Source organism: Salvelinus sp. IW2-2015, linkage group LG18, assembly GCF_002910315.2.
Source record: "Salvelinus sp. IW2-2015 linkage group LG18, ASM291031v2, whole genome shotgun sequence".
In the NCBI taxonomy this organism is placed as follows: domain Eukaryota; kingdom Metazoa; phylum Chordata; class Actinopteri; order Salmoniformes; family Salmonidae; genus Salvelinus; species Salvelinus sp. IW2-2015.
In genome coordinates, this window is record NC_036858.1 from 3,331,174 (window position 1) to 3,346,469 (window position 15,296).

The following is a 15,296-nucleotide window of genomic DNA, read 5'->3' on the forward strand; positions in this document are numbered from 1 at the left end:
CGGTTTTGTATTTTCTTGTTTTGTCGGGATGTTCAGTATTAAAAATCATGAACATTTCCACGCTGCGCTTGGTCTCATTCATCTAAACGACGGCGTAACAGAAGATCCCACACAACGGACCAAGCAGCGTGGTCAGGAGGAGAGGACATGACGGAAACCCGAGAGGCAGCCCCAAAATGTTTGGGGGGGCAGATGACATGGGCGTCGGTGGCTGAGGGGTGAGTCCGAGGCCAAGGAGGTATTCTTGGACCGTTGAGCGAGGAGTGGTTGGCAGTGGAGAGGGATGAAAGAGTTTGGAGGGGTTGGAGTCTGAGCAAGACAGTCGCCTTTGAGGAGCGTGTGACCCTTCAGGCACCATGCTTTGCGGTTACACATACTGTGTCTCCGGTATGCATCCACAGCCCGGTGCGCTCTGTGCCAAGCTCCCCGCATTTGCCGTGCTAGAGTGGGCATTCAGCCAGGACGGATTGTGCCGGCTCAGCGCTCCTGGTCTCCGATGCGTCTCTTCGACCCAGGTATCCTGCGCAGGGCTCTGCGCACTGTGTCTCCGGTGAGCCTTCATAGCCCAGTGCGTCCCGCAGTTGCCGGGCTAGGGTGAGCATCCAGCCAGGGCGGGTTGTGCCAGCTCTGCGCTCAGACCTCCGGTGCGTCTCCATGGCCAGTATATCCTGTGCCAGCTCCACGCACCCGGTCTCCTGTGCGTTTCCCAGCCTGGTAAGCCCTGTTGCAGCTCCAGCACCAGACCTCCAGTGCGTCTCCCCAGCCTGGTAAGCCCTGTGCCAGCTCCACGCACCGGCTTCCACGTGAATGATCCATGGCACGAAGCCTCCAGTGATGATCCATGGCCCGAAAGCCTCCAGTGATGATCATGGCCCGGCGCCTGCAGTGATGATCCATGGCACGAAGCTCCAGTGGATCCATGGCCCGGAGCCTCCAGTGATGATCATGGCACGAAGCCTCCAGTGAGGATCCATGGCCCGAAGCCTCCAGTGACATCCAAGGTCCGGCAGCCTCCAGCGACGGTCTGCAGTCCAGAGCCTTCAGCGACGGTCAGCAGCCTAGAAGCCTTCAGAGGGGGTTCCCAGGCCGGAGCAGGGCTCGCGCACTGTGTCTCCGGAGCGCCTTCATAACCCAGTGCGTCCCGCAGTTGCCGGGCTAGGGTGAGCATCCAGCCAGGGCGGGTTGTGCCAGCTCTGCGCTCCAGACTCCGGTGCGTCTCCATGGCCCAGTATATCCTGTGCCAGCTCCACGCACCCGGTCTGCTGTGCGTCTTCCCAGCATGGTAAGCCCTGTGCCAGCTCCACGCACCAGACCTCCAGTGCGTCTCCCCAGCCTGGTAAGCCCTGTGCCAGCTCCACATACCAGGCTTCCAGTGCATCTCCCCAGCCCGCGTAAGCCCTGTGCCAGCTCTTACGCACCCAGCCTCCAGTGAATGATCCATGGCCCGCCAGAGCCTCCAGTGGCATGATCCATGGCCCGAAGCCTCCAGTGGTGATCCATGGGCCCGGAGCCTCCCAGTGGTGATCCATGGCCCGAAGCCTCCAGTGATGATCCATGGCCCGAAGCCTCCAGAGACGATCCAAGGTCCGGAGCCTTCAGCGACGGTCAGCAGCCTAGAGCCTTCAGCGGGGGTTCCCAGGCCGAAGCCTCCAGCGACGGTCCCCAGTCCGGATCCTCCAGCGACGGTCCCCAGTCCGGAGCCTCCAGCGACAGTTCCCAGTCCGGAGTCCGCGTCGACGATCTACGGTTCGGAGTCTGCGACGATCATGGTCTGGTTCCTCCGGCGACGATCCATGGTCCGGTTCCACGGAAGCGGAGGGATCAGCGAGCGGATCGGGGTGTACGTCGGCACAGCTGGCACAGGGCTTACCAGGCTGGGAAGACGCACAGCAGACCGGGTGCGTGGAGCTGGCACAGGATATACTGGGCCATGGAGACGCACCGGAGGTCTGGAGCGCAGAGCTGGCACAACCCGCCCTGGCTGGATGCTCACCCTAGCCCGGCAACTGCGGGGTGTAACGACGATTGTAACAATTTCACTTATAATTCACTGCATCTCAATTCCAGTGGGTCAGAAATGTACATACACTAAGTTGACTGTGCCTTTAAACAGCTTGGAAAATTCCAGAAAAAGATGTCATGGCTTTAGAAGCTTCTGACAGGCTAATTGACATAATTTGAGTCAATTGGAGGTGTACCTGTGGATGTATTTCAAGGCCAACCTTCAAACTCAGTGCCTCTTTGCTTGACATCATGGGAAAATCAAAAGAAATCAGCCAAGACCTCAGAAAAAATATTGTAGACCTCCACAAGTCAGGTTCATCATTGGAAGCAATTTCCAAATGTCTGAAGGTACCACGTTCATCTGTACAAACAATAGTACGCAAGTGTGAACACCATGGGACCACGCAGCCGTCATACCTATCAGGAAGGAGATGCGTTCCGTCTCTTAGAGATTAATTTCGTTTGGTGCGAAAGTTTAAATAAATCCCAGAACAACAGCAACCAGACTACGGTTTGCAACTGCACATGGGAACAAAGATCGTACTTTTTGGAGAAATGTCCTCTGGTCTGATGAAACAAAAATAGGACTGTTTGGCCATAATGACCATTGTTATGTTTGGAGGAAAAAGGGGGAAGCTTGCAAGCCTAAGAACACCATCCCAACCGTGAAGCATGGGGGTGGCAGCATCATGTTGTGGGGGTGCTTTGCTGCAGGAGGGAATGGTGCACTTCACAAAATAGATGGCATCATGAGGCGGGAAAATTAGGTGGATATATTGAAGCAACATCTCAAGACATCAGTCAGGAAGTTAAAGCTTGGTTGTAAATGGGTCTTCCAAATGGACAATGACCCCAAGCATACTTCCAAAGTTGTGGCAAAATGGCTTAATTAAGGACAACAAAGTCTAGGTATTGGAGTGGCCATCACAAAGCCCTGACCTCAATCCTATAGAACATTTGTGGACAGAACTGAAAAAGCATCTGCGAGCAAGGAGGCCTACACACCGGACTCAGTTACACCAGCTCTGTCAGGAGGAATGGGCCAAAATTCACCCAACTTATAGAAAGAGAGAAATGGGACAGGGCAATAAAGAGTCACAGAGAGAGAGGGGGGGGGGGCAGAGAGAGAGAGGGGGGGGGGGGGGGGGACAGAGAGGCAGACAGTGCTAGAAAAAGAGAAACATGGGACAGGGAAATAAAGAGTCACACAGAGAGAGAGAGAGAGAGAGAGAGAGAGAAAGAGACACGGTCACCTTCGTCCAAAAGACTTTTAATTGTTCTTAGTGATTAATTACAATGTGGAAGAAGGTAATACAGATACTAGAATAGCTTTCAATTACCTCCTTTAACTAGCTATCATTATACAGAGGGAGGGAGGGAGGGAGGGAGGGAGGGAGGGAGGGAAAATGAAAGGAACTGAGAAAAAGAGAGAGAGAGAAAGATAATATCAATCATAGTAAATGGCTCACCAAGTCTGTCGGTCAGTTCTGCCATTATAAAGCCTTAAAAGACGTGACTGAATAGATATTGGTTATAAAACTCCATTCTATATATATTGATTCATGAACATAATACTAAGTCAACCAACACCACATTATCTATATATTATCTATATATTATCAAAATGTTATCTGTATATTATCTATATATTATCTATATATTATCTGTATATGATCTATATATTATCTGTATATGATCTATATATTATCTATATATTATCTATATATTATCTGTATATTATCTATACATTATCTATATATATTATCTGTATATTATCTATACATTATCTGTATATGATCTGTATATGATCTGTATATTATCTATATGTTATCTGTACGTTATGTACATTATCTATATATTATCTGTGTATTATCTATATATTATCTGTATATTATCTATATATTATCTGTATATTATCTGCATATTACCTATATATTATCTGTATATTATATGTATTTTACCTGTATATTACCTGTATATTATCTATATATTATCTATGTATGATCCATATTAAGAATATAGAATATAAATCTGTTGAGAAGCCCTATTAGAATGTGTTTATGTAAATGAATCATTCATCCAATGTGAGTAGGTACAGATCTAGGATCAGCCTACCATCCCAGATAAATAGCCGTAACCATAAGGGAGGAACACAAAACTGACCGTAGATCAGCATCTGAGCTAGGATCACTTCTAAAGCTGAAACCTTTGTATTACACTGTAGACAGACACTTAACTGTCTATATTCCTTCTTTATTTTGGAATTTTACCCCCTTTTCCTCCCCAATTTTGTGATATTACAATCTTGTCTCATCACTCCAACTCCCCAACGGGCTCAGGGGAGAGTCGAAGATCGAATCATGCGTMCTCTGAAACATGACCCGCCAAACCGCGCTTCTTAACACGCTGCCAGCTTAACCCGGAAGTCAGCTGCACCAATGTGTCGGAGGAAACACCGTTCAACTGATGACCAAAGTCAGCCTGGAGGCACCCGACCTGCCACAAGGAGTCGCTAGAGCACGATGAGCCAAGAAAGCCCCCCCAGCCAAACCCTCCCCTAACCCGTACAATGCTGGGGCAATTGTGCGCCGCCCTATGGGACTCCCGGTCACGGCCGGTTGAGACACAGCCTGGGATCGAACCCCAGGCAGTAGTGACGCTGCAACACTGTGATGCAGTGCCTTAGACTGCTGCGTCACTCGGTTGACCAGCTGTCTGTTTTCCTTATAAACATACAGARAGCGTACATATGGACTGATCCTCCCTTACGCTTCTACAACATCTTTATTGCAATTCTTCTCCAGATACTTTAATTGTACTCCTACTTATAGGCATGCAGTTGCTTGGTTGCCATGGCCTTGTACACAGCAGTCAACAGGTTCAGCTGTCTGGAATATTTGTTATTTCTAAGTGTACATGGTTGTGCGATTCTATAATTTTTGCTTAGATGGAGAACTGAAGACTTGTTCCTCTCTCGTTCGGCCCAGTGGCCCGGACTGACAACACACACAGCTCTCTGAGACGCATTTGTCCCAGACAGCAACACTATCGACTCTGTACATCGTGGTATTATATATGAATAGTATATATTTATATATAAATATTATATATAGTATATCATAATATAATGCACAGAACACAGGAATATAATGTTTCAAAGCAGCAAGTAAAATGAACGTTCCGTCCTCTCCAACATCCTCTCCAACACACTCTCCAAAACGCCCCCATTTTACCACTTTACTATGTTCTCTATTTGGTTGCATTAAGAACTCTGTACGTAGCATGCTAACTGTTTGGGAAAGGGGACGTCACCGTGCTAGGCTGAGCCAGCTGCAGTACGGTGCGCTCCGCTACACATCCTTTCAGTTTCATGCTTTTTCCAAAATGGCCACTGAACATTCAGTCAAACACTCCACTTATTCTCTTCAATAAGAAAGAAGTTCAACTGTCCAACATATCAAATTAATTCTAACCCTCAGCTTCCCTCCTTTACTGCACATATCCTTCTCGTACGTGATTCTGTGTATGAGAAGCATCCCACCCCCCTCTGAAACGGTCACTGTGGATCACAAATCTTCAATGTGGAATTCCAACCGTATATTCTGCAGTATACATTCCAGTCTATAAAGTATGTAGTGTTTGTCTGTCTCTCTCAGACCTCTGACTCCAGACTAGAGACTTTTCCCCAGGGCCGAGTCACACAGGGTCTGTCCTCAGACCTCAACCCTACCGAGCCCTCTTCTCTCTGGGGCTCTAAGGCCGGATCCTGGGCCCCTCGATAGGCTCCATAGGCTCCATACAGACTGTCCTGGTACAACAACCCCCTCTGACTTCGACAGCCCCCTCCACAGGCCAGGAGCTGGCATACAGGGCTGGGGATACGGTAGGTACCGGGGCTGGGGTGGTTGCTGGACGCCGGGGAATATGCCTGGAGGTTGAGGGGGCTGTGGTATAGAGGCAGCCCAGGGTAGGAGGTTAGATAGTCGTTGTACTGTCTGCTGAGCAGGCTGGTGGTTCTCCGGACCACCCCCAGGCCTACCCCACCTCCCCCTTCCTGGCCCCCCAGCACGACCTCCCTGTATGTGGGCAGGTGGGTGGAGTGTGAGTGCCGCAGCTTCTTACGTGAGTTTCCTTTCCTCTGGTCCTGCCTTATATGAAGATAGGCATGTTGGCGGGGTGAGGCGGCAGGATAGCATAGGTTGTTCCGGAACGGGGTGGGGTTGTAGAGTTTAGTGGGAGTTTCTTGGTCGACCATGACGCAGGGAAATAAGTCTGGTAAAGCAGAATGTGATTGGCTATCGAGGGATGTAGGCGGAGTATCGTCCGGCTGGCGAATCTGCTCGCTGCCCCAGGTGGCTCGAAGGAAAGATGGCCGTCGGTGGAGCCGCCGTCTGCCTGCTAGGACGAGCTCCTCCAGAGGAAGAGGCCAGGAGCCACCGCAGCCCTCTTCCCCAGGACAGAGCACCTTTCCTGGGTACAGGGAGTCAGGCATGTGGGGCGAGACGTGGTTTTCCTGGAGGTGGTTGGCCCGGAGTTCAGCCAGGCACACCGTCTTCTCCTCTCTGCGCCGCCTCCTCTGTCCTCCTCCTCTTCCTGTCTCCCCTGAGAGGAGGCTCTTGCTCTTTCTCTTCCTCTTGGAGGGCTCTGTGTGGGGGGGATGGGAGACAGCAGAGGGTGGGTGAGAGGAGAGGTAGATGTCTGGGAGCTGGAGCTCACTATAGGGGATGAAGGGAGAGCGGGGGTGTGAAAGGTGTTGGGGGTCCACATAGAGCCTACCTGTGGAGGGGTGAGGGCAAGAAGAGAGGCGGTCCCCCCCAGCCAGGTCAAGGTGAGGGCAAATGAGACTAGAAACAGGAAGTGGTCTGTCGTAGAGAGAGGAAGTACGAGCCGGGAGCGTGTATCGTAGCGGTGTGGGTCTCGCCAGCCCCCTCTGCTGGTTCACAGATGTCACTACACCCAGCGTGCAGTATTGTGGGCTGAGGGGGCGCTCGGGGGGTGGGTGTGTATTCTCTGTGACATAAGCGAATCCTCCCGGGACTGTTTCCATGGTGCCTTGCTGCAGAATGTGGACTGGCAGGCTGCCGCCATGGCGTCCCCAGTGTTCTATGGTCTTGGTGGCGTGGTCCAGTGAGGTCTCGACTTGAGCGGAGTTAACCAGGTCCTTAGCAGTGCGTAGCATCTTGAGCATGTTAGCCTGGGCATAGTTAGCTGTCAGGTCTGGGTTGGCCAGGTTAGGGAGGTCTGGTTCCTCCACCCCGTTGAAGCAACTGTAGATACCCTGGGAGACGGAAGAGAGGGAGGGAGGGGACAGAGGGAAAGTAGAGGAAGGGAGAGAGAGCGAGAGAGAGAGAGAGAGAGAATACATGATCTACTACATGTAACGTTCAGTAGAAGCCCTGTAGAGAGATCTAGCTCAAAAGTTAAACCTCACAAAGAAAGTCATTCGATTCAACAGATTTTGCCAGCTTGCACACACACTGAACACACACTGAACACACACTGAACACACACAAACTTGCTGAGCAAATAGTATCAAACTGCATGGGCAAACAGAGAGCTGAGTCCCCTGACTGCACCGTTCACAGTCGACTGAAAAACTGACAAAGCCTAATTTAATTTGGCCCTCAGGGGCCCCCGTAGGGATTAACTATCTGATAGTAATTTAGCTGCTAATCTGATAAACCATGATACAGGTACAACGCTGCAATTACACACTGTTAGCAGAGCGTGCACACACACACACACATACACACACATTTTCGTGAGACTGCCTAGTCACTTTTACCCCTACCTACATGTACATATTACCTCAACTACCTCGTACCCCTGCACATTGACTTGCTACCGGTACTCCTTGTATATGACCTCGATATTGTTATTTATCGTGTTACTATTTCATATTTTTATTTGCTCATTTATTTAATGGTAAAAGTTTACACCCCGGTTGTACTAGGCGCATGTGAAAAATAAAATCTGATTTAATTAATTGAGTTAAGTCCATAGACTTTAGGCTGGTAATGTTTTCCACGTTCGTTCGCCCCTTCTGCCTCTCCTACAAACACGCTCTTATCACATAGATTGCTTGTTGATTAACACTAATGTTGAGCTGGAATTAAAACCGTGGTTTGTGCTCATTAAAACTATTGTTCTGCAGATGATAATGTAGTCATAGGAATTATACGTGGGGTAAACAGCAATAAGAGCTCATATCAGGCGTTATTCATTCGCCACACATCATTAACTCTTATACCAGTTTTGTTCTCTCTCTCTTTCTCTTTCTCTGTATCTCTCTCTCTCTTTTTTTCTCTGTATCTCTCTCTCTCTCTCTTTTTTTCTCTGTATCTCTCTCTTTCTCTCTCTCTCTCGCTCTCTCTCTCTCTCGCTCGCTCTCTCTCTCTCTTCTCTCTCTCTCTCTTTCTCTGTACCTCTCTCTCTCTATCTCTCTCTTTCTTTCTCTGTACCACTCTCTCTCTTTCTCTCTCTCTCTCTCTTTCTTTCTCTGTATCTCTCTCTGTCTCACCCTGCTGATGGCGAGCAGGAAGTCCATCCTGGGAGACTTGTCTAGTTCCTTGTGAAGTTTCCAGTAGAGTAGATGTTCCCAGGAGAACACCAGCAGACTGAGCCCCATGGCCACCAGCAGCATGTAGAAGACCCCGGCCATGTTGTCTATGTCCAGCTTACTGCTCATCACCTCGTTCTTCTCATTCTGACAGATGCCTGACAGCCAGACCGTCTCCAAGCGCTGGGTGTCACCTGGGAGAGGAACGCAGACAGAATCACCTTGAGGAGTGACTCACCAGTGAATGACCACAGTCAGATTCAGGTGCATGGGGTTTCTTTCAAATTAGGCTACTGAGGAATATGTGATTTATGACTTACAAATTGGGGTTACCAGTGTGTGTGTGTGTGTGTGTGTGTGCGTGTGTGTGCATGCATGACCCACCGTCTCCCAGGAACTGCAATAAGGCCAGGTCAATTGGTCGTTTCCATCGGGAGTCTTTCTGCAGGGCGATACCATAGCCCGTTGTAGCAAACACCTTCCCAGAGCCAATAGTCACAAGCTTACAGCCCTCGTCCTTCCCTGCCATGTAGTTCAACACCGCAGCATCATAGATAAAAGCATCCAGCTTCCTGGATGAGATGGAGAAGAATCAGAATGTGTTGCAGTTTTAATAAACCAAATGGAACTCCTCCCAGTAAATAGGCCTGGATCAAACTATGGGGATCATAGACAGTAATGTATTCTGAGGTAGTTGGACTGGGGGTTAGGGGTTAGGGTTGAGAGCTGGAGGAGAGGTAAGAATTAAAGGCAGTGCGTTCTTACGCTGTCTTAAGGCTGTTGAGGGCTTCCTCCACTCCTTTCTGGTTGTATTTGACCATGTGTGCGTGCATGTCGGGGTAGTTACTCCTGATGTTCCTCTCTGTGCTGCCGTTAGGGACCGTCCCAAACCGGAATGGAGGGTAGTGCTCCTGAGGCTTCTGGAACTGTGAGGAGAGGAGAGGAGAGGAGAGGAGAGGAGAGGAGAGGCAAGGAGGGATGAGGTGAGGGGAGAGGAGAGGAGTAGGGAGAGGAGAGGAGAGGGAGGAGAGGAGAGGAGAGGAGATTCAGCTCAGTGAGATCTAATTCAGAGCAGTTCTATTAATTTGAAACTGATTCAGTTAAATCTCTTCCTCTCAATTCACTTTCATTGGAATGAACGCCATTCTACCCTTTTCAATTTAAGTCATTCTATTCTATTTAAGTCATTTCAGTAGCCATAGACTTAGTTCAGTCTAGAAGATCAACTCAGGGCCTTTGGAGTCGGTTCAGAGTTGAAATGATTCAGAGGGCAGGGTGGATGAAACCTTTGAAAGAACCACACAGGACGCAGACGCTCATACAACTCTATTAAAGTGTAAATAAAAACTGCTCTATTATTCTCTGTTAGTATTGACCTCAGAGCCCTCTGTAGATGGATGGACCTCTCGTAGATAACATCCTATACAAGTGTGTTGTGTGTGTGTGTGTGTGTGTGTGTGTGTGTGTGTGTGTGTGTGTGTGTGTGTGTGTGTGTGTGTGTGTGTGTGTGTGTGTGTGTGTGTGTGTGTGTGTGTGTGTGTGTGTGTGTGTGTGTGTGTGTGTGTGTGTGTGTGTGTGTGTGTGTGTGCCTGCATGAACTTGAGTGTGTGTATAGGTAGGAGTTTTATGAATATATTGTTACAGGTCATATTGATCCATCAGTACTATAAACCGTGGTACAGACAGAACTATCTGCATAAGTATAACCAGTGGTTAAATTAATACAGCCAGCATCACTGACGGTCACACTGCTTAATCTCAGCCTCTCTCTGTGTATCTCTCTCTCTCTCTGTTCAACTGTTTCTATCTCTCTCTCCCTGTTTATCTGTTTCTCTCTCTGTATCTCCCTCTGTTTATTGGTTTCTGTATCTCTATGTATCTCTCTGTTTATCTGTTTCTCTCTCTCTGTATCTCTGTTTATTGGTTTCTCTCTCTGTATCTCTCTGTTTATTGGTTTATCCCTCTGTATCTCTCTCTGTTTATTGGTGTCTCTCTCTGTATCTCTCTCTGTTTATTGGTTTATCTCTCTGTATCTTTCTCTGATTATTGTTTTCTCCTCTGTATCTCTCTGTTTATGTCACGTGTGTTCCCTCTCCAGCCTCTAGGTCACCAGGCTGCTCGTTATGGTGCACACCTGTCACCATCGTTACTCGCATCAGTGCATAATGACACTCATCTGGACTCCATCACCTCCTTGATTACCTGCCCTATTTATGTCACTCCCTTTGGTTCCTTCCCCAGGTGTTATTGTTTCTGTTTCAGTTTCATGGTTGTGTGTTGGTCGTGTTTCTTGTTTTGTATTATGTTTTTGTTTAATGACGAAATCACTTGCTTTCTGAACTTGCTTCCCGACTTCAGCGCACATCGTTACAGTTTATCTGTTCCTGTCTTTCTCTCTGTTTCTCTCTTTCTCTGTTTCTCTCTCTGGATCTCTGAAACAAAGTTTGGCGCTTGTCATTTTCCTCTTCTGTGATTATGCTGAGGAATAGCGAGCTGAATGAAGAAGAATGTGTGTTTGTGTGTGTGTTGTTGTGTGTGTGTGTGTGTGTGTGTGTGTGTGTGTGTGTGTTGTGTGTGTGGTGTGTGTGTGTGTGTGTGTGTGTGTGGTGTTGTGTGTGTGTGTGTGTGTGTGTGTGTCTTTGTGTTTACATATGTAAGCTATTGAATGACAGGGATAATCTTTGACAAGATGAGCTACAAGAGGACAGTTATCAGGATAGATGTATTGGTGGATGACTCGGGGATTGATTAACTGTCCTACCTTCTTGTCAGACAGTCCAGACACAGTGTCTATGTACTGCTCCTGGATCATGAAGGCAGCCAGGTGTGCGGTTGTAGGAAGCCAGGAAGATGACCGCGAAGAAGGCCCACACCAGCGCACCATGATCTTACTGGTGGTTCCTTTAGGGTTCTCGATGCGGACTGAGTTATTGAACACGATGCCCAAAGCAACCACACTGACTTCCCTATGGTGAAGGTAGGACCTCCTGCCGCTGGTGGGGCAGGGGTTGAGGCAGAGGAGAGAAAGGAGGAGAGGGGGAGGTGTTTGGTTAGTAAACTCATTGCACCATAACAGTATCATTAGCAGGGGCCTGTTGCCACAAAAAGTAGAATTAAGACATCCGGGATATAATGACTCAAGCTGAGCTCAATGAAGCCAAAACATGTGCGTCCAGGCTTAATTGGTGGCACAAAGACCAAGCCAGGATGAGCAGACACGGATTCATTAAGCCAGGTGAAACCAAATCCTGGATAGTGCGCGCTCACGGCTCACTCAAATAGACCCCGCCACAGATCACAGATTAACTGATTTACCATGGCAACTAGAGCCGCGTACTTTTCCCCGTCGGAAGCACAAATCCTCATGGAGGCATACGAGGGAGTAAAAGATATAATTAAGAAGAAGCAACACCGCCCACAGTGATAAAGCAAAGGAGAAAAAGCGGGCAAAGTATTGCAGACCGCCTGAATGCGTAAGTAGTGCACAATTACACACTCACCGCTCCGCTGAAACATCACAATTACAATTCAAATATTTAATTCACATCTCCAAAAATGCAGTTTACTGTAATTATGAAACGGTTAAATTTTTAATTGAAATGCACTGCAGATATGAGTGAAATTGTGTAAAGTAACTCCATCACACTGTATAAAGCTATTGATAAATTTTTTGATATTTTACTGAAAACAAGACAAAAATACCAAGTAATTTTTTGCAGTGGTGACTCCATTAAATGTGTGTGTGTGTGGGTGTAAGATTAAACATGAACGGGCCAAACGGACATGGCAGCAGGTCAAAATCAAATACAAGAACATTCTGCAGAATGTATGGTCCCTGACTATATTTAACAAAGCACAAGCATATATTGTACCCAGAAGGTGCCTGCTCACACATTGTCTGTACTGTTTTAGCAGTGAAAAAGAATACCCACAGACAAGGCACGGGTGGTGGTCACCCAAAGGCTGACCTTACCCCCAAGCAGAGGACATGGCCTTGGAGCTAAATAAAGGCAGGCCGTCTTTAGAGGGGATCCCTGGGGGAAAGAGACGAGCATAGGTTCCTCCCAGATGCCACCCGCTTCATTCAAGGTATGTCCTTCCATCTCTACATGGGATACAACCACATTCATATTGAATCAATTTGGACTGTCTGACTTTGGTTACCTATTGCCTTGAGTGTCTGGCAGCACTGTGTTTCCTGTTAGAGCCACCAGCACAAGCACCAGACGATGCTGATCCAGTGAGTACTCCATCAAAGGCATACTGTAGGCCTGGCATGTCTTGTCTACTAGCTTCAATATGAATCCGATTAAATGTGATAGGGTGAAGGCCCCAGTGCAGCAGCAACAGCACATGATGGAGACGATGATGAGGAGGAGACCATCTCTCTGGATTCCAGAAAGGCATGAGGTATCATGTTAAGACTGTGAAAGTACTATTTACTCTACAATGGTGAGGAGTCCTCATCAAAATCAAAAAATCTAATTTCTTTTACAGGACCCAGATGCTATACAGTGGGAAAACCAGCCTGGCAACATAGTGCGTATTAATAAAAGGACACCACATCCTGCCAAATTCCAGCTGCGCTAATTGATATGTGTTCACAGAGCTCACAAGCTATCAGAAAGTTGTATGGCAACCACCTCCGGCGCCAAATAGAACTGGCAGACATAGACATTCAGTACAAGAAGAAAAAGATGGAAAATCTTGCACTGGAGTCCGAAATAAAAAAGAGGACAATTAGGAAACTGGACCTTGAAATAAAAAAACTTGAGAGGGAGGTAGATATGCCTTCAATGTACACTGTATGCTAACTGTAACACAAATGTATTAATCATTATTTTTCTTTCCTCCCCCAGCTCCAAGAAGATGACACAGCTCAAAATAAAAATTAGGTATATTCTCGTAAAGTCAAGTGAGCCATGACATATGAGCTCTTATTGTTGAGCACACAGGACGGTGCATCTTTCTAAGGTTTTTTTATTTTCCCAGCAATCAGTACAACCAAGTCATCGTTAAAGGCATCGCCCTCTTTTGCCCACCCCCCAGCACCAGGTGTGGCCACTAGCCTATATGAAGGCCCAAAATTGTGTGTTCCTTTCTGCTCTGACAATGGCATGCCCATTCGTGCGAGATGTGGTGGATGAAGAAGCACTTGTGCTGGGAGAAGCCCTCAGGCGAGAAAGGGTCTTCAGGGACCGGTTGGACCCACTGGCCTTCCCTGATGACCATCTATATGAAAGATACAGGTTTTCTGCAGATGGCATCAGGTATCTATGCAGACTACTGGGTCCCAGGATTAAGCACCGCACTGCACGAGCCATGCACTGAGTGTGGAGCAAATGGTTGTGTGGCCTTGCGCTTTTTTGCTAGTGGAGCCTTCCTGTACTCAGTGGGGGATGCAGAACAGCTGAACAAGGCCACAATTTGCCGCACAATAAGGAGTGTGTGTCGCGCTATCAAAGCATTAGCAGATGTCTTCATCTCCTTCCCTGGCCACAGAAGACTCTTAGACATCAAAGAGGAGTTCTAAGGATGCAGTAAGAGGAATCTTACAAATTACAGGACAACTGTTAACACATAGTAGGATACTCATTACTATTGTGTGGACAGTTTCCCCAATGTCATGGTGCATGGACTGCACACACATAAGGATAAAAAGCCCCCTCAGGTGCCCATGAGGCCGATTTTGTGAATAGGAAATTCCTTTCAACAGCAATTAATTTCAGGTGAACATAACTTTTTGATATTGTCCATTGACGAACACTCTGCATTGCCATGATGTGCATTGATTGGGTGTAATATTCCTCATCTTATGATTTCAGATGGTCCTGCAATGCTGACTGTGTGATCAGCAATGTTGTGGCAAAAATTGGCCTGGCTCAGTCCATGACTCCAGAATCTTTCAGGCCTCTGAAATCTATCAGTGCCTATCACAAGGTAAGCCACACAACCCTATTTATAACCATCATGGCTGTGTCAAGAATATCACTGTGTTTATGAGGTAGTAATGATGAGATTTGTGTTGACAGGTGAATTCTCTGGTGTGTTGCTGGGAGACAGGGGGTATGGCTGCCAGCCTTTTCTCCTGACACCTTTCACAGACCCCCAGGAAGCACAGCAGGCCTACAACCATGCCCATGCCAGGACCAGGGCCAGAGTTGAAATGACCTTTGGCCTCCTGAAGGCACGCTTTCACTGCCTTCACAAATTAAGGGTCAGCCCTGTAGGGCATGTGATATTACTGTGGCTTGTGTGCTGTCCTCCACAATGTGGCCTGCCTGAGGAAGGAGAGGGCCCCCAGAGTGCCACCAGCCATGGACTGGGACAATCCGCAATCTTCCCTGATGACGACAGTGGTCGGCTGCTGAGGGACCAATATGTGTTGAATTATTTTAGTTAGTAATGTGTGCTTTCAATTTTGGTTAAATATGTCCTGCGGTGGCAGAGGAATTTGGGTTTTTTTGGGTTCGTTTTTTGACGAATTTGGCCTCTTATGATGTTTGTGCGGTATACTGTGTGTAATACAAGGCTGCAGGGAGGCTACTGCATCCATTCATTTGTCTGTTCAGTTGATGTGTATGGATTTGTCCTGCATTTATTTTAGTGTGCAGACATGCAGGGTGTGTTAAATACAGACCTTTGAATGTGTATGTATCATTTTGTATAATATGCTTGGATTCTGTGCTTTCCATCTTGTAGAGTCACTGTGACTTCAGTTTTCATCTCTCTC

General features: G+C 47.7%; 1 long non-coding RNA gene and 1 pseudogene across 4 annotated transcripts; one reads left to right on the forward strand and one right to left on the reverse strand.

The window, feature by feature from the left end:
• Positions 1-4,759: 4,759 nt before the first annotated feature.
• Positions 4,760-15,296, reverse strand: part of LOC111977535 (glutamate receptor ionotropic, NMDA 2C-like) — a 71,907-nt pseudogene continuing 61,370 nt past the window's right edge.
• On the forward strand, positions 12,741-13,876 carry LOC139029121 (uncharacterized). 4 transcript variants are annotated; one of them, XR_011481379.1, is made up of 4 exons: positions 12,741-12,803; positions 12,886-13,102; positions 13,171-13,344; positions 13,423-13,507. It is a non-coding gene; the product is annotated as an uncharacterized lncRNA (long non-coding RNA). The 4 variants fall into 4 exon arrangements; XR_011481380.1 differs by adding an exon at positions 13,613-13,876 and having other exon boundaries at positions 12,764-13,102; positions 13,423-13,458; XR_011481378.1 differs by adding an exon at positions 13,556-13,610 and having other exon boundaries at positions 12,764-13,102; positions 13,423-13,458.